We start from the raw sequence: 27,409 nt of genomic DNA, 5'->3' as shown, positions 1-27,409 counted from the left end.
TTGTCTTACTAAGAGAATGAAAACGCCGTAAAAAAAAAAAAAAGGTTGTTAAACCCACTGGAGGTTCTGGGAGTGGCTGGTTCTTTCATAAGAACAGTTTGGTATACTGGGTCATGCTAGAATTCGCCTGCCTCAGCCTAAATGGATTGAGTCCATTTGCAGAAAACAGAGGAAAAGCACGCTGTTTCCACTGGTTTCAACTTGGAGCAGGATTGTCTGTTGGTGTCTCAGCATGGGGCCTTCTTTACTCTTCCTGGAAGCAAGGCCCAGAAACATATGGGCTATGTTTTCTAGACTCCTTGTAAGAAGTGCTCTGATTTAGGGTCTTCTAACGAGAGACACTTGCACGAGAAGGTGGAAGAGAAGGCACTGTTATTGCTCTGGAGTGAGTGAGCAGGTACAGGGTCACTGGCAGATAGCAGATCTGAGGTTTTGCCAGTGACTTTTGGGGGTCTGCCTGAAAATCACCTACTTAGGTGCTTCAGACAACTGAGACAAGTGATGAAGGCCCCCTGCAACTCCTGCCTTACCTGATTTCCTGAATACTTGTGGCAGTTTCCCTGATTTTCTTGTCTTACAATGTTTTGTAAACCCTAAATTAAATTTCCTGATTGAATAGCTAAAGAGGTTTCTGTTTTAGACTAAACCCTACCTGTCACATACTTCGAAGGGGCAAAGAATATATCCAAATAATTCACCTTTCAAAAATTATTAAGGATCTATTTTTATGTAAGAATTCATCTTTTTCAAACGTTTATATTTTCATTATGTACCAATTCTTGTGGCAATGACTTACAAAATTTACTATGGAGTCATGAAATATATTTCATGCTTCTCATGACATCTGTTGTGTATTAACATATGTTCATCTATCCTATGTCCTTGAAGAGTGCTATATGTTTGGTCTGTTCTTATGTCAGAGAACACAAACATACACACACCCACAACCTGAATTTTACTTTGTAAATTTAGTGGCTTTGTCTGAAGCTTTTCTGAGCAAAGATTAGAAGGAGAGAGAGAAATGACCTGAATTCTTAAAAATAGCATCCAAAATTTTGACTCATATAGGCCAGAGTAAAGGGGAAAGGTGAGTCTTTCAGAGAAAACATAATCTTCGTGAATTAACTTTTTTCCTTCACAAAGATCAGGCTTACTCTTTGCTCCCTCTTGCCTCTCTCATATTTATTTTCATTTCCCAATCAGCAAAGGAAATATGCTTAATTTTAGACTTAACCTGAAGCTCAACATTGTGGGTAAGGGGACTTGTTCTGAGCAGTTTAAATTCTAAGGTCTCATGATTATTGAATAAACACCGAATGAAAATAGAGTGACTGAAATATCATGAGATTAATAAGTTTGACATGGTTGTATACGCTTTAGTTTGCTTATGTAGGACATTATAACTGAAAGAAATGCTCTGCAATTTTGTGGATGATGTCATTTGATTATCTGACTTTCCTAGAAAGGAATAATTTAGATGTTCACTGCCCAAACTATATCATCTCTCTTTCCTTCATGTGTGCTGTAAGATTTTCAGTGTAAATAAGATGTCAAAAATTGGAAGCCCAAACCACAGAACAAAGATGGCTTGCAGATTCATCTATGTATTCATTCCTTCATTTAAAAAATCATTAATGAAGTTTCTACTATATGCCAGCCTCTGTTCTAGGCACTGGGGACATAGCCATGAGCAAAATAAACTAAAATCTCTGTCTTCGAGTAGTTTACATTCTATTGTTGGAAGAGATAGAAAACAAATCCAATAAATAAAATTCATAATATTAGAAGAAGACAAGTGTTTTTGAACAAAATCAAGCAGGGAAGGAAGTGTGGGGAGAGGATATGATTTCAAATAGGGTGGTCAAGGAAGGTCTCACTGAGGTGAAGACATTTAATAAAAGACATGAAGGAGATGAAGGAATGAGCTATGTGGCTATGTAGGGAAAGGGTGCTCCTGGTGAGGAAAGTGCTGGTGCAGTGGCCTTGAGACAGGAGAGTGCACTGCACAGCTCAGGAACAGCTGGGTCAATGTGGTGGTGGCAGAGGGAGTGAGAGATTGGTAGGAGGCTTGTAGGAAGGAGGTTAGAGAAGTAGCAAACACCTGTTTGTAGCCATTATGAAGACTTGGGAAATGTGTTCTGCTAATCCAAACACAGTTTAAAAGTAATGTATTTTATAACATTTGATTTCTGATACCCCTAAGATTTGGCAATACTACATTGTACATTACCACATTATGACAGCAAAGCTGGCAGTAGTTGCCCCTTGATATGGTTTCAGGGCTTTCCAGTACTTCTTTTTTTTTTTAAGACAAGATCACACTCTGTCACTCAGACTGGAGTGCAATGGCACAATCTCAGCTCACTACAACCTCCGCCTCTCAGGCTCAAGCCATCCTCCCTTCTCAGCCTCCTGAGTACCTGGGACTACAGGTGCATGTCACTACACCTGGCTAATTTTCATATTTTTCATAGAGATAGGGTTTCACCATGTTGCCCAGGCTGGTTTTGAACTCCTGGGCTCAAGCAATTTGCCGGGCTCAAGCGATTTGCCTGCCTCAGCCTCTCAAAGTGCTGGGATTACAGGCGTGAGCCACCGTGCCCGGCCTCCAGTGCTTCCTATTTCCGATATTCTCACACTTGGCCTGCTTTATTAGGACCTAAATTGATTTTTGTTTTGTGTCTTTATAAATGAGGGGTCAATTGGCAGCTGCCTTAGTCGCTTCATAGCCAAAGCATTGATGGAATGACTCCAGGCCTTGGGAGATACAGTCCTGGCAAGCGGCTCCTTTTGGCTTCCTTTGGAGTCCACATTGTTCTATGAATGACCACAAGCCACATGTATTAATACATGACAAAATTTGCTGTCTCATCACAGCACTACACATCCAAGTGTCTGCCATGTGCGCACTCAGGAATACATGTGGCTCTGGGCCCGCACATCATCGACTCAGTTGTTTTAGTTTCACTTTGGATATTCAGAGCTGCCTTTTGATATGAGGTGAGGTTTTTAAAATTGTTTATTTTTGTATTCAGAGTTCAGTTTTATTTAACAGATAACATTGGGGAATAGAGTTTAGTTGTGTATCCACGTATGTGTGTGGTTGACATGAACAAGGAGAGAGAGTAAAAGAAAGGGTGTTGTCCATGATCCAATCAAAATAAAATATACTGACTCCTTCACATTTGTGGTACATTTGATCCTCTGCTAACTACCAATATCCAGGATTTGATCTGAACTGGTTGGAAAATCCACAAGGTCTAAAAATGATCAAATGTCCTCTCTATGGATGATTTTCTTTTCTTAAATATATTACAAAATATATTTATCCACACCTGATGACTCAGAAGCTATTATATTTTCGTCTTCCTGATTCTGGTAGCCAACAGTTAAGGTTGAGTCAGTCAAATGTTTCCAAAATGAGTTACAGAATGTACACTTAATCATAATAAATGTCATTGTATACAGCAGACTTGTTCTGGGGCAGTACCAACTTGTGCCTGGGACATTTATGTATTTCGAGATGTTTTTAATTAAATGAACATGAGTAAGAATTACTTTTATAGCTAACCTGACCCATAATAAGTCTGCTTTAAAGAATAATATTTAGATCATAGTTTAGAAAATTCAAGTTGAAAACTTCAGAGTAAATTTAACTCAAAAGCATTTAAGGTGACAAAGAGACATGGATATTTAATAATTTCTTTAAAATGATTCAGGTGGATAACGGATTCACCCTCAAATGACTGGCTTTGATACTTCTCCCCTTGAGTGAGAAAAATGCTTAAAAGAGCAGGAACTGCATTTTAAACTGGTTGTAAAGGGGGTTCCTGGTTTGTTTAGGAATTACAGTTTCTCCAGCTCAGCAAGAGCTCAGCCACCAAACTTACAGAAAGACACTCCACAGTGTAAAACACTAAAATAACAGGATCTCACTGGGTATGAGTAAAAGTAAAGGTAACTGCAGCTATGGTTACAGTAAAAGTAAGCAGAAAACTGAACGTTTAGCAAATGAATACACTGTAAGTTGTCCATTTGAGAAATGCAAGACATATTTGTTACAATTCAGTGTCCACTGTTGACTTCCTAGGTTGGATTTCATGGGAGAGAGACCCAGAGCCAGAGATTTGTGTACTGGAAGTTTATTGTGGGACTTTTGGGAGTAAGACCCAGGAGAGAGTGAAGGAAGAACTGGCATAGAAAGAAGTTGATCTGCAATTCAGTAGCAATGAAGGCCACAGTCAGTCCCGTGGGGAGCTCTGGAGCTGGGATGGCCTTTCAGAATTGTCCTAAATTGAGGCAAGGAGCTCTCTTTGGCCAAAGACATTTCTGAGGCAGGGACTCATTTGTAAACCTTCAACAGCTAATATGGCAGCTGGGGCAATAAATGTATCAGTCATGAATAGGAAATTTGGGGAGGGCATTCAGCATCCACTACAGTTAATATAGTTTCATCCTTCAAAGACAACAGAAGCTATGGCAGTCAAAATGGTGAATGATGCATAGACCTCACTGGATTAATACCACATAGTTAGTATCACAGGAAATAGGGTATGTTGTATAATTTGGATGCCGAAAACCTGAGATCAAATTGCAGCTTGATCATTTATTAGCTGCAGACAAGACAAGCTACATAATTTCTAGGGCCTATTACAGAATGAAAGTGTGGAGTCCCTTATCAAAAAGGTAGAAAAAGAGTGCCATTAAAAGTACTAAAATGAAAGCTTTTTTCTTCTTTTGACAGACCATTTTCGGCTTCTTATGGTGTTTATATTTGCTATTTAATGTTCTAAATAAAGAAGATCTTAATTTAAATTATTAGCATGAATGTTATCATTTCATCATATGTTTATATTGAGCAATACCAGTTTAAAATGCAAATATAAGAGCATTTAGTTTGAATGCACCCATGTATTTTATTCTTACCAGAACAGTGAAAACTCTGCACTACTTCAACTGTTTTATTTCATTTCTTGATATAGAACACTCACATTCTGCCAACACTCTCTCCTTTCAACTTATGAATAAATAAGGAAAGACTTTTTAAAAAGTGTGCATTGCCCTATCTTTCCTTTTCCTTCTGTGTTATAATTTTCAGCATAAAGGATTGGCTCGTACAGGGAAGTAACATGAGTATAAAAGATTTCTTTGTCGTTTGTGTTACTTAGCACACCATTGCCCTCACTTTGCATTTAAAGCAAATTCTGGTTTGAATAGTAAGCTTGCTCAGTCATAGATATGACACACTCACTTTGTACTGATTTTGAGTTTTACTGACCTCACACATTCCACAACAGAATTCTGTGCTCATGGGATGAGAAAGAGCACACACTATGTGTAGCCCATCTGCTTATGCATATGTTCCCTTGTCTCATCTAACTTCACTTACAAAAAACAACTTCTATGCAGCTGTGCAGGTGACATCACTGACACTGACTATGAAGTTGACTCTAGCTAGGGGACTTTGTAAATCACCCAATCCCTCTGAGCCTCAGTTTCCTAATCTGTAAAATTGGGATAATTATACTTAGCATGCAAATTTAAATAATTACCTGAGAACCTAAAGAGACAATATATGTAAAATATTTATACAAGGAGAGAAGAAAACTAATGTATACTGAGCTTCTGAGTCCCACTTCGGCTATTGCAAAATACTTGCCTCAAGATCACCCCAGACACACTTTATCCCTTGAGCCTTTGTAGATTTCTTAGTCTTAGGAAATAATTTCAGCCTCTCTGAGCCCCTTCACCTGGTATTACTAACTCATTGTCAAATTCTACCTTTGATGTCACTTAATTTAACAAATGTGTATTAAGCACCTAATATGTGCCATGTGGTATGCTAGGGGGCAGAATGGGGTTAAAGTTAGCAAACCATTCTCAAGACTGGTTAATTTCCCCTCTCCTTTGAACTTACCTCTGTCATAGCATGTATCACACTATGTTATATTGCCTGTTTGTAGGTCTGCATCCCATCTATACTGTCTCCTTGATCTCCATCATAGCTGTAGTGCATACACTGTGCCTGGTATATAGTAGATACTCACTAAATTTTTTTATTGGCTGAAAGAATACCTGCCATTATTGGAATGCAAGGTAAAGAGGTTGATCAGCAGTTGAAAGGATGACCTGGATGAGGAGAGAGGAATGAACTGAAGAAATAAATTTGGATAAGAAATAAATGTCTTAGCATATAGGCTACAGAAGTCATGGAAATAGAGGAGACTTTCCAGGGAGGGTATGTATAAGGAGGAAGAAACCTGGGATGGAGCCTAAGCAACATCTACATATCAGGAGAGACATAGGCGGAAGGACCTGGGAAGAAGACTAAATCAGTGCTCACAGGGAGGTAGATGAAGGATCAGAAGAAGGTGTGATATCTGAGAAATTAGATGAACTCATTGATTTTGGTGATTAAAAGACGTTATAGATATAATAAAATTAATTTCAGTGTTCAAAATGAAGTTGATTAAAGAGTGAATATGATTTCAGGAGGGTGTCAAATTAGGTTCATTGTACCATTTACATGAAGACAGAAATAGAGATTTAGGGTCCTTGATAACAGAACTTGTATAGAATCTTAACTATTCTTGTGACTTCAATGGGAGAAATTGCAAAAAGCAAAGAAAAGTGGAAAAGAAGAGGTCCTTAGAAATGTTCAAACTTGAGGGCAATTGAAGGAACAGTCTACAAGTAGCAAGAGTAATTAAGAAGTGATAACAGGATCTAAATAGACTGAAGTTCAACAAATGTGTCACCTTTAAAGTAAGCAATAAGTTATGAAAGAGAGGCAGGAAGGATGGGGTGTTCATAGAACAGCTTGCTGTGGAAGGAAAGCAGGAGGTTGCTAAAAGGTTCTTCAAATTCATAGCCAAGGTACCCTGATGAGACAGAGGGTCTCACAAGTTCAGTCATTCTTGAAAGGAATAGGAAAGGCTTTTAGTAGTTAAGTAGGAGAAGAATTGGCCAGAGATATGTCGCAGAATTGACCTGTGGCATTAAGTGCCACAGGATAGTGGAAGGCTATAACATTGTAAACGCAATAAACCCACTATTGGGTGATTTCATCCAGCAGCACTCAGCAGGCTGTGAGTAGGAACAGAAAAGAATGAGCCATTAGATTGATCCAAGTCTGGATGTTTACACGGTGTGTGTCAGAAGGACAAGAGGATGAGATTTGATAGTTCTAATAAAAGAGACTTGAAAATGATCAATCATATAGTTCAGTGTGAGTAAGAAAGAAAATACGACAAGAATGGACTTGTAAATAGTAATAACGAGATATACAACACAGAAGTTAATATTTATTGTGCTTTTATTTAAGCCAGGCAGAGCGCTACAATCTTTTTGTATGTTACCTAATTGAATACTTTCAACCATCCTGTGAGATGGGAACTATCAGTAATATATACCACTTTGAAAATGAGGACGCTGAGAGTTAGGATGAATAAGCAACTTAGCAGCTTTTTTAGCTACTAGGTAGTAGAGCTTGGACTTGACTTCAGGTCTTTCAGCTCCAAAGTTGTTCAATTAAAGACCTATAAATACTAATGACAGCAAAGCAAAGATGAAGATGAAAGCAGAAGCTCCCTAGATGAATTGGAGATTATGTTGAGTGGACTGAATATTAGATTTTAAGATATTTCAGAGGTAAGTAGTCCATCCAGAAGATGAAAAGACACAGAAAAGTTGGTGCTTGAAGGGACTTGTAGGGAAAGATACTGTTCCCCCCAGGGAAGGTGGACCCTGCCTCCAGGCATGGATATTGAGGAACATCAAATCATTTTCAATAAAATAACATGTCTAAATTATATCCAAGTCACAATGCTACACTCAAATTCTCCCTTTTCCACAAAGATATCTTCCCTGATTCTCTTTTCTGGAAAGAATTTATTCTTCCTTTGAACTCACATAATTCCATCTTTGCCTGGATCATACAATAGTATTTTGTTTATTTGTATATATATATATATCTTATTTCCCCTGAGCCACATACCCATAAGTCTGTTTCATCCATAAATTTTCTAAAGCCTCTAAGATAGTTTCTTGCATGTGTAAGATGATCAATTTAAAAGATGTTGAAAAGACTAACAAAATAAAACTTCAAACATTTTTTAACATTCAGGTGGGAATTGGGTTTGATGCTTCTCTTCTGCCAAAATATTTTTAGTGTTTTTATTAGTTTTTGTTAGTATTTAAAAATACCAAAAGTATTTTTAGTGTTTTTGTGTTCCTTGAATATTTGAGACCCTTTTGAACAGAATATAAAGTTATATTGATTTTTAAATATTACTATTGCATTTCTCAAGTGAATTTTAAACTAACTATATATTAGAGAGATTTCCTAACTGCAAGGTGACAGCATTGCAAATATTTCTTTCATATAAACCTATAAAACAAAAACATAGGTTTTTTTCTGTTGGAATGTACCTACCAGTAATCACAGCTATATGATTACTTCATATTGACTGACTGGCCTAAGCATTGGAAGATAGTACTGCCATTTAAAAATTATTAAAGCAATGTAAACAAATATGCTGTAAACTCTGATTTTGATTTGTGTTTAATTTATTGAGAAAAAAATGAAGGTGAGATTTTGACACATTTCAGTTTATTCCACATTAAAAAGAAAAGTAAAACCAAGCTTCTGACTTTCATAAAAATTAATTTTCTTCTAAGGAGGAAACCTATTTATTTGTGCTGTTACTGATGAATTTATATTTAACTATTAAATTATTGTTGTATTATAATTCTAAGCATGTTTCTATTGAATTTAAGAAAGGCCATTTGAGTTTAGTAAAACACCTGCAAACTCAGATGAGTGTGAAATGCTGGCTGCATCTCAGCACATTTAAAATAATGTGTTTATTACTCAATTAAAATCCCAAGTAATATGCTACTTATAAATTAGAACTTATAAAATAAAGCCTAGGTTATGATGCAAAATCAAACTGCTGTATTTAGTGAGTAGAAATGTGAACTTTCCAACATGGTATAAAAATCAAATATAGTTGGGGCTGTAGGCAGGTGCCTGGCCCTCCTTCAGTGCCTCAAGTGGGTTCCCGGAGGTGACCCTCTGCAGGGGGTAGGGGCACACAGGGGGTCACCAGGAGCAGCCTGTGGGTGTTCAGGTGCCCAGGAGCTCCAGGTCACAATTTTGGGACAGCCCCCCACTCCTCACCCGGCCTTAGGCCATGCCTGGAGGCAGGGTCCACCTTCCCAGGCCGAGGGTCTTTACTCTCCTCTCCATATCAGGGCAAAGGGCAGTGTTTGCCCCCAACCCAATCCCATTTCTGTTCCCTCCCTTGGAGGAAGGGGCATTGTGGGGATGGGATGGACAGTCCTTCCTCTTGAGTCAGGAAAGTGTATAGGGGAACTATCTAGGGCTGAGCACTTGGGCGAAATGGGGAAAATGAGCATAGGAACTGGTTTTTGGAAGCTTTGGTGGCTTGAAAGGTGGTCTGTCTCTTTGGGGGAAAGAGGAGAGGGTCTCCCACCACCGTGTATTGAGGCATGATGACAAGAAGGTGTCACGTGCTGCTAGGACTGACCTCTTCAGCTCCATTTACAGCCTCCCCATGGCCTGGAGGGGTGGAGGTCGGTAGAATGGGAGAACTTTGCCTCCTTTCAGGAAACAGACCGACTCCTGGGCTGTCTCAATGCCTCTGGGGCTGTAGACTGGCTCCTCCCAAGATCGCAGCCAAAATTGTAGGTGATGCTGCAACGACAGTGAATAACAGCACTCCTGATTTTGGTCTGGGGGGCCATAAGAGACAGTTGGAAGATGGAGATCAACCGGAGAGCAAGAAGCTGACTTCCCAGGGAGACTCAATCAGTTCTCAACTTGGACCCATCCATCGTCCCCCAAGGACTTCAATGACAGAAGAGTACAGGGTCCCAGACGGTGTGGTGGGCCTGAACTTTGGCAGAGGCGGCGAACAAATTGACAAAATCTAACAGGATTCAGCCTGCGAAGTACAGATTACTCCAGACAGCAGGGGCCTACCCAAGCACAGTGTGTCCTTGACAAGAGCCCCAGAATCTCTCCAGAAAGCGGAGATGATGCTGGATGACATTGTGTCTCGGGGTCATGGGGGGCCCCCAGGACAGTTCCACGACAACGCCAACGGGGGCCAGAACGGCACTGCACAGGACATGATCCCTGCGGGCAAGGCGGGCCTGGTCATCGCCAAGGGCGGGGAAGCAGCTGCAGGAATACGCTGGAGTGAAGATGATCTTAATTCAAGATGGTTCTCAGAACACGAATGTGGACAACCCTCTCCGGATCCCTGGGGATCCTTACAAAGTGCAGCAAGCCTGCCAGATGGTGATGGACATCCTCCGGGAACGTGACCAAGGCGGCTTTGGGGACTGGAATGATTACGGATCTCGGATTGGCGGGGGCATCGATGTGCCGGTGCCCAGGCATTCTGTCGGCGTGGTCATTGGCCGGAGAGGAGAGATGATCAAGAAGATCCAGAATGACGCTGGCGTGCGGATACAGTTCAAGCAAGATGATGGGACAGGGCCCGAGAAGATTGCTCATATAATGGGGTCCCCAGACAGGTGCGAGCACGCAGCCCGGATCATCAACGACCTCCTCCATAGCCTCAGGAGTGGTCCCCCAGGCCCTCCAAGGGGTCCAGGCATGCCCCCGGGGAGGCCGAAGAAGAGGCCAAGGCAACTGGGGGCCCCCTGGCGGGGAGATGACCTTCTCCATCCCCACTCACAAGCGCCGGCTGGTCATCGGCGGAGGTGGCCAGAACGTGAAAGTCATAAACCAGCAGACTGGAGCCTTCGTAGAGATCTCCCGGCAGCTACCATCCAGTGGGGATCCCAACTTCAAGTTGTTCATCATCCAGGGTTCGCCCCAGCAGATCCAACACGCCGAGCAGCTTATCGAGGGGGCCGTTCAACCAGGGGCCACCTGGGCTCCTCCGCGTGCCGGGGGTCTCCCTCCTCACCAGGGCTGGGGCAATACCTACCCACAGTGGCAACCGCCTGCTCCTCACGATCCAAGCAAAGCAGCTGCGGCTACCGCGGACGCCAACGCCACATGGGCCGCCTACTACTCACATTTCTACCAGCAGTCCCCGCCCGGTCGTCGGCCCCGCGCAGGTCCCCGGGGCTCCACCCGCTCAAGGTGAGCCCCCTGAGTCCCCGCCCACCGGCCAGTCGGACTACACTAAGGCCTGGGAAGAGTATTACAAAAAGATCGGCCCAGCAGCCGCAGCAGCCGGAAGCGCCCGGCAGCAGGACTGCAGGAAGGCCTGGGAAGAGCACTTCGAGAAGCAGGCGCCAAGTGGCCACCGGAGGGGGTCCAGGAACTCCCCCAGGCTGCCAGCCAGACTACAATGCAGTCTGGGGAGAATATTACAGACAGCAAGCCGCTTACTACGGACAGATCCCAGGTCCCGGCAGCCATGCATCAGGAACAGCAGCAGGCTCAATGAATCGAATGAATGTGAACTTCTTCATCTGTGAAAAATCTTTTTTTTTTTCCATTTTTTTCTGTTTGGGGGCTTCGGTTTTGTTTGGCGAGAGAGCGATGGCTGCCGTGAGGAGTATAGGGGAGCCCTTGCGGAAAGCATGGGGGCTCAGGGGCTTGGGAGCGTGCCGGGCCCTCACTCTCTCGCCCGTTCTGAGTCTCACATGCTTTTTCTTATATATATATATATATTTTTTTTTTTAATTATACTTTAAGTTCTAGGGTACAACTGCACAACGTGCAGGCTTGTTACATAAGTATACATGTGCCATGTTGGTGTGCTGCACCCATTAACTCGTCATTTACATTAGGTAAATCTCCTAATGCTATCCCTCCCCCCTCCCCCCACTCCACAACAGGCCCCGGTGTGTGATGTTCCCCTTCCTGTGTCCAAGTGTTCTCATTGTTCAATTCCCACCTATGAGTGAGAACATGCGGTGTTTGCTTTTTTGCTCTTGCGATAGTTTGCTGAGAATGATGGTTTCCAGCTTCATCCATGTCCCTACAAAGGACATGAACTCATCATTTTTTATTCCATAGTATTCCATGCTGCATAGTATTCCATGGTGTATAAGTGCCACATTTTCTTAATCCAGTCTATCGTTGCTGGACATTTGGGTTGGTTCCAAGTCTTTGCTATTGTGAGTAGTGCCGTAATAAACATACCTGTGCATGTGTCTTTACAGCAGCATGATTTATATTCCTGTGGATATATAGCCAGTAATGGGATGGCTGGGTAAAACGCTATTTCTAGTTCTAGATCCCTGAGGAATCGCCGCACTGTCTTCCACAATGGTTGAACTAGTTTACAGTCCCACCAACAGTGTAAAAGTGTTCCTATTTCTCCACATCCTCTCCAGCACCTGTTGTTTCCTGACTTTTTAATGATTGCCATTCTAACTGGTGTGAGATGGTATCTCATTGTGGTTTTGATTTGCATTTCTCTGATGGCCATTGATGGTGAGCATTTTTTCATGTGTCTGTTGGCTGCATAAATGTCTTCTTTTGAGAAGTGTCTGTTCATATCCTTTGTCAACGTGTTGATGGGGTTGTTTTTTTCTTGTAAATTTGTTTGAGTTCTTTGTGGATTCTGGATATTAGCCGTTTGCCAGATGAGTAGATTGCAAAAATTTTCTCCCATTCTGTAGGTTGCCTGTTCACTCTGATGGTAGTTTCTTTTGCTGTGCAGATGCTCTTTAGTTTAATTAGATCCCATTTGTCACTTTTGGCTTTTGTTGCCATTGCTTTTGGTGTTTTAGACATGAAGTCCTTGCCCATGCCTATGTCCTGAATGGTATTGCCTAGGTTTTCTTCTAGGATTTTTATGGTTTTAGGTCTAAAATTTAAGTCTCTAATCCATCTCGAATTAATTTTTGTATAAGGTGTAAGGAAGGGATCCAGTTTCAGCTTTCTACATATGGCTAGCCAGTTTTCCCAGCACCATTTGTTAAATAGGGAATCCTTTCCCTATTTCTTGTTTTTGTCGGGTTTGTCAAAGATCAGATGGTTGTAGATATACGGCATTATTTCTGAGGCCTCTGTTCTGTTCCATTGGTCTCTGTCTCTGTTTTGGTACCAGTACCATGCTGTTTTGGTGACTGTAGCCTTGTAGTATAGTTTGAAGTCAGGTAGCGTGATGCCTCCAGCTTTGTTCTTTTGGCTTAGGATTGTCTTGGCAATGCGGGCTCTTTTTTGGTTCCATATGAACTTTAAAGTAGTTTTTTCCAATTCTGTGAAGAAAGTCATTGGTAGCTTGATGGGGATGGCATTGAATCTATAAATTACCTTGGGCAGTAAGGCCATTTTCACAATATTGATTCTTCCTATCCATGAGTGTGGAATGTTCTTCCATTTGTTTGTGTCCTCTTTTATTTCATTGAGCAGTGGTTTGTAGTTCTCCTTGAAGAGGTCCTTCACATCCTTTGTAAGTTGGATTCCTAGGTATTTTATTCTCTTTGAAGCAATTGTGAATGGGAGTTCACTCATGATTTGGCTCTCTGTTTGTCTGTTATTGGTGTATAAGAATGCTTGTGATTTTTGCACATTGATTTTGTATCCTGAGACTTTGCTGAAGTTGCTTATCAGCTTAAGGAGATTTTGGGCTGAGACGATGGGGTTTTCTAAATATACAATCATGTCATCTGCAAACAGGGACAATTTGACTTCCTCTTTTCCTAATTGAATACCCTTTATTTCTTTCTTCTGCCTGATTGCCCTGACCAGAACTTCCAATACCATGTTGAATAGGAGTGGTGAGAGAGGGCATCCCTGTCTCGTGCCAGTTTTCAAAGGGAATGCTTCCAGTTTTTGCCCATTCAGTATGATATTGGCTGTGGGTTTGTCATAAATAGATCTTTGTGCCTGTAGTCCCAGCTACTCGGGAGGCTGAGGCTGGAGGACCGCTTGAGTCCAGGAGTTCTGGGCTGTAGTGTGCTTTGTGGATCGGGTGTCCGCACTAAGTTTGGCATCAATATGGTGACCTCCTGGGAGCGGGGACCACCAGGTTGCCTAAGGAGGAGTGAACTGGCCCAGGTCGGAAACGGAGCAGGTCGAAACTCCCATGCTGATCATATGCTTTTTCTTTCAAAATTGGGATCCCTCAGGTTGAGCCAGCCAGAGAAGATAGCGAGGTGTAAATCTCTCCAAAAAAGAAACCTTACAAATTAAAAAAAAAAAAACAAAAACAAATAGCAAAGCAGAAGTTATTAAGTTATATATCTATATATAAAAAATATTTTTAAAAGGTAAATCATTTGTCTCATGACCTAGAATGAAACTAGTACAATAATTACAAATAATTTTGTTTGTCTATATACAAAATTTTAGATTGGTGCCATTTTATGAACAATACTGCACTTTTATAGTTATTTTGTGCAATTTTATAGTAATAGATATTTCTAGGTTCTCTGGTGTTCTTGTACGTGTTGATTTCTTGTTCTACAAACTACGTATTTGTAAAAATGGGGTAGAGATTTTAATTTGTTTGAATATATAAAAGTCTGTATTCTCCACCGCTCAGCATTCTGGAACCTGCCTCTCTGAGGATAAAGCAATTCATTTTCTCCCACCCTCAGCCCTCTTCTTGCTTTTAAAATAAACTTCTAAAAAGCAAAAAAAAAAAAAAGAAAAGAAAATCAAACCCAGTTAACATTGATTTTATTTTCTACTTTGACAACTCAAGTTTTCATTTCCAAGCATGGCAATCATGTTATTGTGCTGAGGTTGCCGTAAGAAAATACCACAGACTGGATGGCTTAAACAGCAATTTATTTTCTCACAGTTCTGAAGACCGAGAAGTTCAAAATCATGGTGCTGGCCGATTCAGTTTCTGGTGAGGGCTGTCTTCCTGGCTTGCTGTGGCTGCCTTCTCACTGTATCCCCACATGGTAGAAAGAGAGAGCTCTGGTGTCTCTTCCTTTTCTTGTAAGGGCACCAGTTCTACTGAATTATGGCCCCATGCTTGCGGCCTCATTTAACTTTTATCACTACCTTATAGGCCCTAGCTCCAAATACTATACTATCACACTGGGAGTTGGGCTTCAACATATAAATTTGGGGAGGATACAAACATTTAGTCCATAACAACAATTATTTTAATTTATTAAATTAGGTATCTCTTCTACTAATTTGCCTAGCTATTGGCTTATTTAAGTTGTTCTCAAATAGATTATATAACTTTTAAGAACATACCAATGCCTAGGGCCCACTTTGAGAAATTTCGATTTAACTGATTTGAGATCAAGCCTGGACGTTAGCATTTTTGTTCTTGCTGCTGTTGTCTTTGTTATTGATGAGCTGCTCATTTGGAAAAAAAAGTGACTTTATGTACTTTATTCAGTCATATATATCCAAAATGAATCTGAGTTACCCAATGCATATATTTTAATTGAGGTAAAATTTATACACAATGAAATCTAAAGATTAATATAATTAAATGAATTTTGATAAGTATATAGACCCATATGAATATTATCCAAACAAGATACAGAATATTTCTATCATGACAGAAATCTCTATAATTTCCTCCTCCAAGAAACCCCCTTCCTTCTGAGCAATCATAGTTCTGATTTTTCTCACCATAAATTAATTTTTACCTATTCTTGAAATCATATAAGTGGCACCATGCAGTACATACTCTTTTGTGTCTAGTTTCATTTTGATAATTTAGATTCATCTATATTGTTGCATTCTTATTTGTTCTCTTTAATTGCTATCTAGTACTTTATTGTATGAATATATCATTATTTGTATATCCATTATCTGCATTGTTTCCAGTTTGCAGCCATTATGAATAAGTTAGTATAAACTTTCTTGCGCATGTTGTTTTATGGGCACACTTACTTGTTTTTCTTGGGTAAATACCATGGAGTGGAACTGCTAGACTATAGGGCAGATGAAGGTTTAAAAGAAACTGCCAAATACTTTTCCAAAACATTTGTGTCATTTTACACTTTCAGCAGTAATGTATGAAAGATCCAGTTGCTCCACGTTGTTTTGTTCACTGTCATGGTGGCTCTTTAATTTTCACCATTTTAGCTGGTATGAAATGGTATCACTGTGGCTTTCATTTGGATTTATCTTTTCGTGTGCTTATTGGTCATGCATGCATCCTCTATTTTATAATATTCAAGTATTTTGCCTATTCTTTTAAAATTAGGGTTTTTATCTTTTTATTATTCATTCAAAACAGTTTTATATGCTCTGGATAAAAATCCTTTGCATTTCAAACATTTTTTCCCAGTCTGGTCTTTACTTTTCATTTTCTTAATGTATCAGCTTTTAGAAAAACTTGCCAGATGCAGTCAGAGAACTATTACTTTCTCCCGTATTTCAGGCCCATATTTCTCTTCTTTTCTCCAGTCCTTCTAGATAAGAAGTAACATTGTTTGACAAATTTGTTTCATACATGCTCATTCATTTAATAAGTTGACAATTGTGTTGAATTTGGGTCACTTTCTATTTGACCCTTTTGTCTCAATTTTGGTACAAGCTAGAGCTTAAACTTGAGTAAAGCATGGCATATTCTGGATGGTATACTAGATTACAGTCCAGTTGGATGTTAAATGAATCCAAATGTTATCACTTCTTATTTTAATAAATTGCTTTCAATAAAAAATTCCCCAAAATCTAGAGTCAATCTTTTCCCTCAAATGATCTCACATTTAACCACTACGCAGTGGATCACACAATAAACACCATTTGGATTCTACTGTAAATTGTCTTCTAGGTATATTATTACACAATCATAATGTCTTCTAGGTATGTTATTATACTTTATAACAAATAAATTTGTTTTAAAATACTTCATTTGGCTATTTTTGACAGAAAAATTTCAACAGAAATTTTTTTCTGACTTTATAACTGAAAATTCCAGAATACATAATTTTTTTTACATGTTAGCATGATAGCATGTTAAATTAAATGAGGCATCGGTTTCAAATAATGAAATCACATTAAATTTAATGGAAGCCAACAATTGTGTCCATACTTATGACAGAATGATTGTGGAAACGTTATTACTTTCATTCAAATATTCAGGACATCCTCAATTCTTCCTTCTCCCTCAAACTCCTGAGGCTACTAGATACCAAGTTATGCCAATGATCCCTTCAGGATTTCCCTCTAATTTTGTCCCCAGTGTCCTATTCCCTCTGCCATTTATTTCATTGCTGCCAATCATTTCTCACCGTGGCTCTTGCAAAAACCATCTAACTTGTCATCCACACACCAGGCAGTCCCCTTTACTCTCTGAAACACTGCCAGAATGATCTTCCTTAAAACAAAAACAAAAACAAAAAACCAACCAAACAAAAAAAAAACCCTGCTCAAGTTGCCCCCTTAGTAGGTTCCAAAGGCTCCCTCATATCACTAAGACTCCAAAACTCCTCAGCATGGCAACCAAGCCCTATTATAGATTAGCCCTCTAAATTTCTTGGCACCACATTCATCTCCTGCATATCATACCACATACCTTTCACTCCAGGCACACCAAGTTCTCACTTTTCCTTCTGTACTTTTACACAAGTTTGTACCGCTTTCCGACATCCACTTGCCTTCATTACACCTGCAGTAAGCTTAGCTCCTTCCAAATGCAGAACAAAGACCACCTCCTTGCTTAAGAATTCTCCACTTCTTGCTCCTCAGGTGTCACAACAAGAAGATTATGTGTAAAAGCACAATGCAGATTGATTTCTACAAAAAAAAGTGAGACATTAAAGATTTAAAAAATTGATAGGATTACAAGGTAATAGTTAAGAGTTTGGAATCATAGCTGAGTTTTAGATCCAATTTCTTAGATATAGCTGTGTTATTTCAGGAAAGTTACTCATGTTTATTGCCTCAGTTTCCTCATTTGTGAAGTAAAAGTATTTCCACCACAAAAGATACATGTGAGGATTTTTTAAAATCACGTATATAGAAGAGTTTAGCACAGTACCTAGAATATAATAAACATTCAACAAATGATAGCCATTGTCATTCTTATTGCTATTGATGGATTAAATGGTTGCATGTGGAATGAAAGAAAAGTATCTAAAGGTTAGGTATTGTAGAGAGAGAAAATGACTTTTCTGATTAGGTTTGGGAAAAATAGAAGGGGATAGGTATTAATTCATGAGAATGTGGATTACAAATTAAAATCTCTACCCCATTTTTGCAAATACGTAGTTTGTAGAACAAGAAATCAACATGTATAAGAACACCAGAGAACCTAGAAATATCTATTACTATAAAAATGCGCAAAATAACCATAAAAGTGCAGTATTGTTCATAAAACAGCACCAATCTAAAATTCTGTATATAGACAAACAAAATTATTTGTAATTATTGTACTAGTTTCATTCTAGGTCATGAGACAAATGATTTACCTTTTTAAAAAATATTATGTTTAGAGTGCTACTAACAACCAATGTTGTATCCAAAGAGTCTTCAGTGTTCTGGGGTGAAGAGGATAAAACAGAAAGTACCCACTGCAATATTTAAATTGCTCGGTCTTGTGGCTTGTATTAAAAAATAATGCAAATTTTTTTCATCAATACATTGGTATGTGTTTGAATATAAAAATATTTTTATTTAACGTGTAATAAACATTGCTAATCCAGGAAGATGGGCTATGTTCCTCACTTATCCCGGGAACGCTGTTAAAAATCTTTGATTTGGGATAAATCAACATTTTTAGCTCCAGATAAAAATAACGATAAAAAAGTTTATTGAAATTGTCCACTTCTTTCAATTATCTTAAGTTCATACTCATAAAAATATTATAAGGTCATCACACAAGATAACTGTTCAATTTGATTTTTTTAGTCAGTCAAAATTGCTTTCACGTATTAGATATAAAAATATTCAATATAAAACATAACTTAGTGGTTAGCTTATAGTTTTCAATTTTGAGTCAGTTTTGGTCTAAGAAATAATAGTAATAACAATAATGAATATTTCCTTATAAGCATAGATGTAATTTTTAAAAATTTCCTGTGAATAGTACTTGATTAATTTCATTTCCCTGCATATGCAAGTTCCATGGAGCCACGAATATGCCTATATTACTCTAGATAGAAATGAGTCTAATGGCTTTGTCTAAAACAATAGACTAACAATAAACAATTTTATGTAATATAGATAAATTAGTCTTTGCTTTACAGAGGAATCTGCTATAGCATTTCCAATATGTTCTCCTACTAATGATTCTTAACCTTTTTGAACTTATAAATCCCTTTGTGATCTAATTAAAAGCTCTGGAATTTTCTTTCCAGAAAATAACACTTGTATTTGCACATAAACCACATTTTGAGTATAGTCTTATGAACTCCTGGACTATGAAGTTTGCTCCATGAATCCCAAGTCAAGAAGCACTTCGCTAGTGTATTTAGAATTTAGTTTATCTGTCTTTGAAATCCAATTTCCAAATCACTTTTTAGGGGCACAAACAGTATAAAATGGCCAGCTCCATCAGAGAAATGCAAATCAAAACCACAATGAGATACCATCTCACACCAGTTAGAATGGCAATCATTAAAAAAAGTCAGGAAACAACAGGTGTTGGAGAGGATGTGGAGAAATAGGAACACTTTTACACTGTTGGTGGGACTGTAAACTAGTTCAACCATTGTGGAAGTCAGTGTGGTGATTCCTCAGGGATCTAGAACTAGAAATACCATTTGACCCAGCCATCCCATTACTGGGTATATACCCAAAGGACTATAAATCATGCTGCTATAAAGACACATGCACACGTATGTTTATTGCGGCATTATTCACAATAGCAAAGACTTGGAACCAACCCAAATGCCCAACAATGATAGACTGGATTAAGAAAATGTGGCACATATACACCATGGAATACTATGCAGCCATAAAAAATGATGAGTTCATGTCCTTTGTAGGGACATGGATGAAATTGGAAATCATCATTCTCAGTAAACTATTGCAAGAACAAAAAACCAAACACCGCATATTCTCACTCATAGGTGGGAATTGAACAATGAGAACACTTGGACACAGGAAGGGGAACATCACACTCTGGGGACTGTTGTGGGGTGGGGGGAGGGGGGAAGGATAGCATTGGGAGATATACCTAATGCTAGATGACGAGTTAGTGGGTGCAGCGCACCAGCATGGCACATGTATACATATGTAACTAACCTACACATTGTGCACATGTACCCTAAAACTTAAAGTATAATAATAAAAAAAAGAATTCATTAAATCAAAAAAAAGAGAAAAAATAAAAAATAAAAAAATAAAATAAAATAAAATGGCCGCCTATCTCTAATAAAAATACAGATTCTTTTGGAAGTTAAGAGACCTCTTGGTGCCTAACACAAGCTTTATAATAGGCTTCGTAGATGCTGGAGACTCAGTGAAGCCTGTGTATCCGGCTGGCTTCAGCAGGACTGCCTGCTGCTGGGGCTTGCCTTGGAAAGTCATCCTCAGCTCACCCCAACTTCTGCCCTTCCTTTACCTGGGATAACATTTCGCCTAAATAACAACCAAGTGAGAAGTATCTTTTGTTTGCACTCTTTTCCTTTTTATTCACACTGCGAAAATCTTTAGCAGGTATGATTTGATGAATGCTTCTCTCTATGATATTTTTGCTTTCTGAATCTGTAACTTAGTGATAGCCTTGTGTTACATGTCAAAAGCATGATTTACACATTTATTTAACAAATACTTACTGAGCTCCTACTTTATCCCTAGCACAGTGCTATAATGGGGGGTTCCAGTGAGTAAAATCAGAGTCCCTATCCTCATGGGGCAGACAGTCTATTGAGAGAGATACACAGTAATCAAAAAGAATATCACAAATAATTACAAGAATCATAGTGCTACAGAGGAGAGGTACGTGGAGCTATGAAAGGATATAATTGCCCTGTCGGACAAGTCAGGAGGTCAAAAAAGGAATTGAATATGCTGAAATTTGAAGAAAGAGTTAACCAGGTGGAATCGACAGGAGTAGAAAAGCATTCCTATACAAAAGCCTGTGTCCTGTTCTGTGTCCTGACTAGCTTTTGCCTTACTCTGTGCTCAGATATTTGCGTCTTGCTAGAATAGCCTGTACAAAGGCCCTGTGCCTAGAGAACGAACTAATTACAGGTACAGCTGTAGTTCATATAATTTTTGCTACTATGTACTTTTTCAATCACAGACTTAGGACCTCAAGGTGCCCCTTAGACTGGAATTGCTCCTCTCCTTCTGTGTCTAGATGTGGAGGAATATGTTTAGCTGGAAGGAGGAGCAGTGGATCTCAGCATGAGAAGAGCTGCCTACCAGAAGCTGTGTGCTTCTGGACAAATCACACAATCACTAACTTCTCAGGTCTTGTTTTCATTGGGAGAATCCATACAGGAACATTTTAGCAAATACCTTTTTGAGGTAGTTGTAAAGAGACTTACAAAGTATAGTGGATATAGGTGGTGGTGATAATGTCTGTGGTGGAGGTGGTATTTCTCTTTTAAATCAGCTTTTCTAAAACTGAGTCCTGCTCAATGTTTGGCATAAAATAATTAAATGGCAACCACAGGCTTCTGTTGTTGAGAGGGGCTAGACATGGCGAGGAGGTTTTTAACTTTAAGGCAAGGTATATGAGTCTGTACAAGAGAGCAGCCATGTGTTGGCTTTCAAATACAACACAAAGCCAGTGTGTGTGTTGAAGGAGAGGAGTGGTCTTTAAAAGTCTCCTCCTTCACAATATGCACAGGAGGGTACTGGTCTACAGAGAAAAGGCGGCCTCCAAAGACAACATAGTTTACAGCACAGAAAGTTCAGGTAAGAGCGCTAGGTGGGAATTTGCAAAACATTTCAAAAGGAAGCAAAATTTTTGGAGGTGTCAAGTAAGGAACAATGAAGATGTTATACTTTGTGCAAGTTTAATATTTTAGCCAAGATTTCAGCAAGAAAAATGTCTGAGCACGGACCAAATAAAGTAAGGAGAAAGCAAGTCAGGACACAAAGAGGATCCTTGCTGGACCAGCATAGCATCTTTTCCCCAGAGGCAAGGAGTGGCATCATCCTAGCTTCTTTTTTTTTTTTTTTTTTTATTTATTTTTTTTTTTTTTTGAGACAGTCTCACTCTGTCGCCCAGGCTGGAGTGCAGTGGCACGATCTCCGCTCACTGCAACCTCCGCCTCCCGGGTTCAAGTGATTCTCCTGCCTCAGCCTCCCAAGTAGCTGGGATTTTGGGGCACACCACCACACCCAATTAATTTTTGTATTTTTCGTAGAGATGGGGTTTCACCATGTTGGCCAGGCTAGTCTCGAACTCCTGAACTCAGCTGATCTACCCACCTTGGCATCCCAAAGTGCTGAGATTACAGATGTGAGCCACCGCATCTGGCCCTAGCATCATCTTTAGAGGCAAGGAGTGGAGTGTCACCTCAGCACCCAGCTTATGCTCTTCTTAGTGTGCGGAACGCATACAAAGAGTAAACATTACCCTGACCTCATCTGAGAATAGATAGAGGTTCAGATATTCTCAGCAAGTCCTTTTTTGCCTTTATGAATTCTCATGTAAAAGAATTTTTTACAAAGAGATACTTCCACTTGGTAAATCCTTCCTGATTATTATCCAAGACTTTGGTGTGGAGATTAAACATAATCAGCTAAGGAACCACCCTAACCAAATTCTGCCTTGATTTCTATTTGGTCACCTATGTCTTAACTTAAGTTACTTCTTGTTAAATTTTAATGTTCCCAAACAAACTTCTGAAGTCAATTATCTATTTACAGCCAATGAGAGTGGGAACATTTTGATAGAGCCAGCTACTTCCAATATTTATTGATACATTGCTTTCTACCTGGGACCCAGTACTACTTACCTCACTCACAGATGTGGTTAACATGTACACAACCTACTGGTCTATGTTACACTGTTTCACGTTCCAGCTGAACAATACTCCCCTTTAAGAAGCATCAGAGAACCCAAATTACTACATGATACCTGACTCAACTTGTTCCTCTATTGTAGCATAAGATTAAAGCATTTTTTCACCCACTTCTCCCCTAACCCCCAGTCCTTCTTAATCCTCCATCTGGCTGATTCATAACAGCTGTTAAATAACTAGACATTTAGGTAAAGGCAAACTGAAGCTATAAATCAATGTGTGTGATTTAATAACCAACTCTTTCTGGCACAGCTTGCTCATACTGTCTTGGTTTGCTTTTTTTATGCTGACTTCAGCTGCAGCATCTGTATGAAGGGGTTTAGCACAATTGTAAATACTAATCTCCAGGCTGCCAATGTCATTATGGAAATAGATACAAGTAAATGAAACTCACAGTACATTTCTATAGACACTGTGGGTGATTTTGAAGACATATGTATCTTCCAAGCTGTTACAATCTTCCTGAATGTTAATATTTCTTAGGACTGTCTTCGTTGTAAACTACAGAAACCAGCATCATCTAGTTTAAGCAGAATAGGGGAATTAGAAGGATACAGAATGTCCTAAATGTCTTACAGAATCCAGCTGCAGGGATGCAGTGGGGCCTCAGGAAGGGGCTGACACCAGAGCCTAGAAAGCCATCGAGATTTTCTCACCATTTTACCTCTCTTCCTCTCAGTCCATCTGTTCATTCCTCTTGTTGTCTATCAACAGGTTTCTTCCACGTGGCAGGCATTGGCTGGTTGTTCAGCAAATTCCTTTTTTTTCTTCTGGGGATGTACCTAGACCACATGGGCCATTAGATGTAACCACGTAGCTCAGTTCTGGCTTCCACTTCAAATTCTGATCTATAAGCTCCATGAAATTCTGTACTTTCTATCTCTCCTAATCTACCGGCAGAACGATGAAAACTAAAGCCTTGGAGGAGGTTAGGAGCCACAGGATAAAAGGAGCTTGGTCCCTGAATAACTGCATGCCCCCTGCCCTATCATCAACACCTCCCTCCTCCACCATGGACTTGATGTTACTGAGAAGTAAAGTGCTATCTGTTAAGTTCTATCCTATTCTGTTAAGCTATTAAGATTTGAAGATTTATCTTCTATTGCAGTTAGTATCACTCTAAATCTTCTTTCCTTGTGTGGAAAATACCGAACCTGTGGCTTCAGAGCTTATACTTTACAAATACAGCCTTCTACCAACAAGAAAAAAAAAAGCCTTCTCTCAATTGGTCTCAATTCCAAATTTTCAAAAATCAGAGTCGGATTGAACCAATGGGTCAACTCCTACCTTTGATAAGGGAGGTGAAGTCGTCATGCACAAAGTGGCCACTAGAGGGTACACTATGTGAACATGAGCTTTAAAACCAAGACTGAGCCTTGAGTTCTTGTTTTGGCTCTGCGGCTAACTTGTTGAGTAGTCTTAATGATTGCACTTAACCACTTTAGGCATCAGTCTCCTCATATCAAAATGAGAAATTTAGATGAAGTCTTTTCCAAAATGTTTTCCTACTTTAATATTATATAATCCATAAGATTTCATACTATGCTCAGAAAACGCCTCTTACACAACAAAATCAGAGTTTCCCAGAATTTCTTTTGCAGTTTAGCACAGCAATGCTCAAAGTATCACAGCACTTTTTGTGATTTCCCAAATACCTTGCTTAGTGTCCTAAGATCATAGGAATGAATAAGGTTACCATTCTAAAAGTTAATCGTATGTTCTTTGTGAAGTACACTAATGGCTTCTTCTGCTGAACTTTCTTAAGAATTTCATAATTTCTGGGATTATATAATCCTAGATTATACTATACATAATTATATACTATGCATTGATTAAGAGCACAGATTCCAGAGCTGGATTGCCTGGGTAGATCTCAAGTCTACCTTTTACTAACTGTGGGATAATATTTACTTTAGAGAGTTATTGTGGGGATTTTTTTTAAATCATACATATATGGCTGTAGCACCTAAGTGTTCAATAAATGTTTGCTTAAAAGAAGAATTTCATTTCTTCTATTGTAGTTGTTTAAGTATCTGTCTACACCAATAAACTTTGAGTCCCTAAAAGCCAGATACACAGTTTTACTGAATTTCTTGTTATTCAGACTCTAGCCTAGAGTTTAAGCACATATCTATTTAATAAATAATTTTAAATGAGTAAATGAATAAATTAATGGTATTCTCATGGAGCATTGAGTTTGCCTTACAAAAATACAAAATAATCTGTATTTTTCTCATTTTAAGTTCCTTCAATTAGTTACTTTTTATTACAGATATTTCTTTGTAGGCCGGAGGAACATTACTTTATGAACAGCCTTAAGGTATGGCCATTCTTCTACTGCAAGATTGATAGCATGAGGCTACAGATTAGCATTACTTGAGGAGCTGGGGAGCTCTTTAAATATTCTGATGCCTGGGTCCCACCCAGATCTAATAAGTTAGAATCTTAGTGGTGGGGGCAGGGCCTATGCCTCAGGATATTTTTAATGCTCCCCTGGGCAGCAGTCAGGCTTGAGAACCTCTATTCTGGCTTATCTGTTTATTTTGCTGTGATATATTAAGTGTATGTTTCTTTCATTTTTGTAACTTAGATTTTTTTTACCCTTTCACTTGCTCATCACAGCCCATTAGGCATTGTATTACTCAGAGTTCTCCAGAGAAGCAGAACCAACAGGATATGTGTGCTTGCATGTGGGGGGGGGGAGATATCTATGTGTGTGTGTTCGTGTGTGTGTATGCATGTGTGTGTCTGAACCAACACGATCTGTACCACATCCTGTCAGTACACATATCTTCATATGTATAAGAAGAAAGACTTACTTTAAGGAATTGGCTCACACAGTTGTGGAGGCTTGGTAAATCCAAAATCTGCAAGGGTAGACCAACAGGCTGGAGACCCAGGGAAGAGTTGCAGTTTGAGTGCAAAGGCAGGCTGCTGGCAGAGTTCCCTTTTGTTCTGAGGAGTTCAGTCTTTTTCTACTAAGGCCCTAACCTGATTGAACGAGTTTCACCCACATAATGAACGGTAATTTGCTTTACTCAAATTCTACTAATTTAAATGTAAATATCATCTAAAAAATCATTACAGAAAAATCTAGAATAATGTTTGATGAAATATCTGGGTGCTGTGTGACCTAGCCAACTTGACACATACACACACATCACAAGCACTTGGGACCTCAATTTTTCCCATTTCCTCTGCTTAAAAATGTTTTCCAGTAGCTCCATGTATGCTTCAACAGGGTTTGCTTTATGATAATCTCCTTCCTGTGGTGGGGATTATGACTGCTCTCCTAACAGAAGCAGGAGAGGCAAACCTGAAGTGGGAGGGTTGAAAGTCTGACTCAAAAGCACACTGTCACAATAGCCTGGGGAAGGTTCTGCATGGCTGCCTTTGTCTGCAAGAGTGCTCTTGTTTCACACTCATCTCCCTGTGAATGTCTCTTAGAAGACTCAGCTACTCTGTCAAATGAATGTACACATTCATCTGTTCTTATGGGAATTACATCCAGGAAATCTTGATTAAAACCAGATCAAAACTGCCAATGTAACCAAGAGATTCCCTTCTGAATGTAGACACAATAACTGTCAACACACAATTGTACTTTTCGAAAATGATGATTCCAAAATTTGAATCTAATCAGAGTTCCAAATAAAAAGTTTACATGGTGTTTTCCTTGCTTGAATGAATGAAAATCTACTTTAGAATCCAAATACTTGTACAAACCTTACCTATGATTCCAAAATTGAAATTATTTTGGAAAAGTATAATTGTTAAGCAATAGTTTTTAATCTAGATTGAGCAGTCAGAATGTCAGAGGATCTGTAGCCCCAGAATTATTGGAAATGTGCTCAATTCACTTGGCCCCAAGCATTTAAAAACAGGCTTTGTATAAAAAGTCTGTAAAACAAATTTCGTGGCCAACATACTTTCATAACAAAAGCTCAAACTAGAATAGTGTTTAGACTGAATTGAGGTTTTAAAATAGTCAACAATTTTTGGTTAATCTCTCTTGAATCTGTTAGATAATCTTTATAATTTTCAAATTGAGGGACTTTATCTCTGATTAAACTGAATGCTATATAGATTGACTAATTCTATGAAGTTTTGACATCTTTGAATAATAACTTCTGGCTTATGCATTCATATGTTAAACCATGCATCATTTTTATAATTGAGCTAAATTACCAGTAACATATGACTAATAATCCCACTTATTAAAAGGATAATTGCTAGCTTCAAAATTAATACTACTATCCCAATCTAGGGACCAACTGCTGCTAATGTTACAGTGGCATAGAATGCCTCCTCTAAACTAAAAGGATCACACTTTCTGCTGACTGACTAAAAATTTACTTTAAAAATTGAGTCATAACCCTTTTTACCAAAATAAAACGTTTGTAGGGCATATCTTTAGCTCAAAGTAAACTAAAATTAGGCACAATTTCAAAACTGTCATCAGATTTTTTAGGGTGGGGAGCAAGTTGGTAGATTAGGAAACTACTGACTCCCCTTAAGAGTATTGGAAACTACCTGGCTG

The 27,409-nt window shown here is 39.1% G+C and overlaps 1 pseudogene; it reads left to right on the top strand.

Moving 5' to 3' along the window:
* Positions 1-9,606: 9,606 nt before the first annotated feature.
* LOC101150010 (far upstream element-binding protein 2-like) lies at positions 9,607-17,659 on the top strand (annotated as a pseudogene).
* Positions 17,660-27,409: the final 9,750 nt, after the last annotated feature.

Source organism: Gorilla gorilla, chromosome 13 (genome assembly GCF_029281585.2).
Source record: "Gorilla gorilla gorilla isolate KB3781 chromosome 13, NHGRI_mGorGor1-v2.1_pri, whole genome shotgun sequence".
Lineage (NCBI taxonomy): Eukaryota > Metazoa > Chordata > Mammalia > Primates > Hominidae > Gorilla > Gorilla gorilla.
The sequence above is the reverse complement of the archived record's forward strand: the minus strand, read 5'-3'. Positions and strand labels throughout refer to the sequence as shown.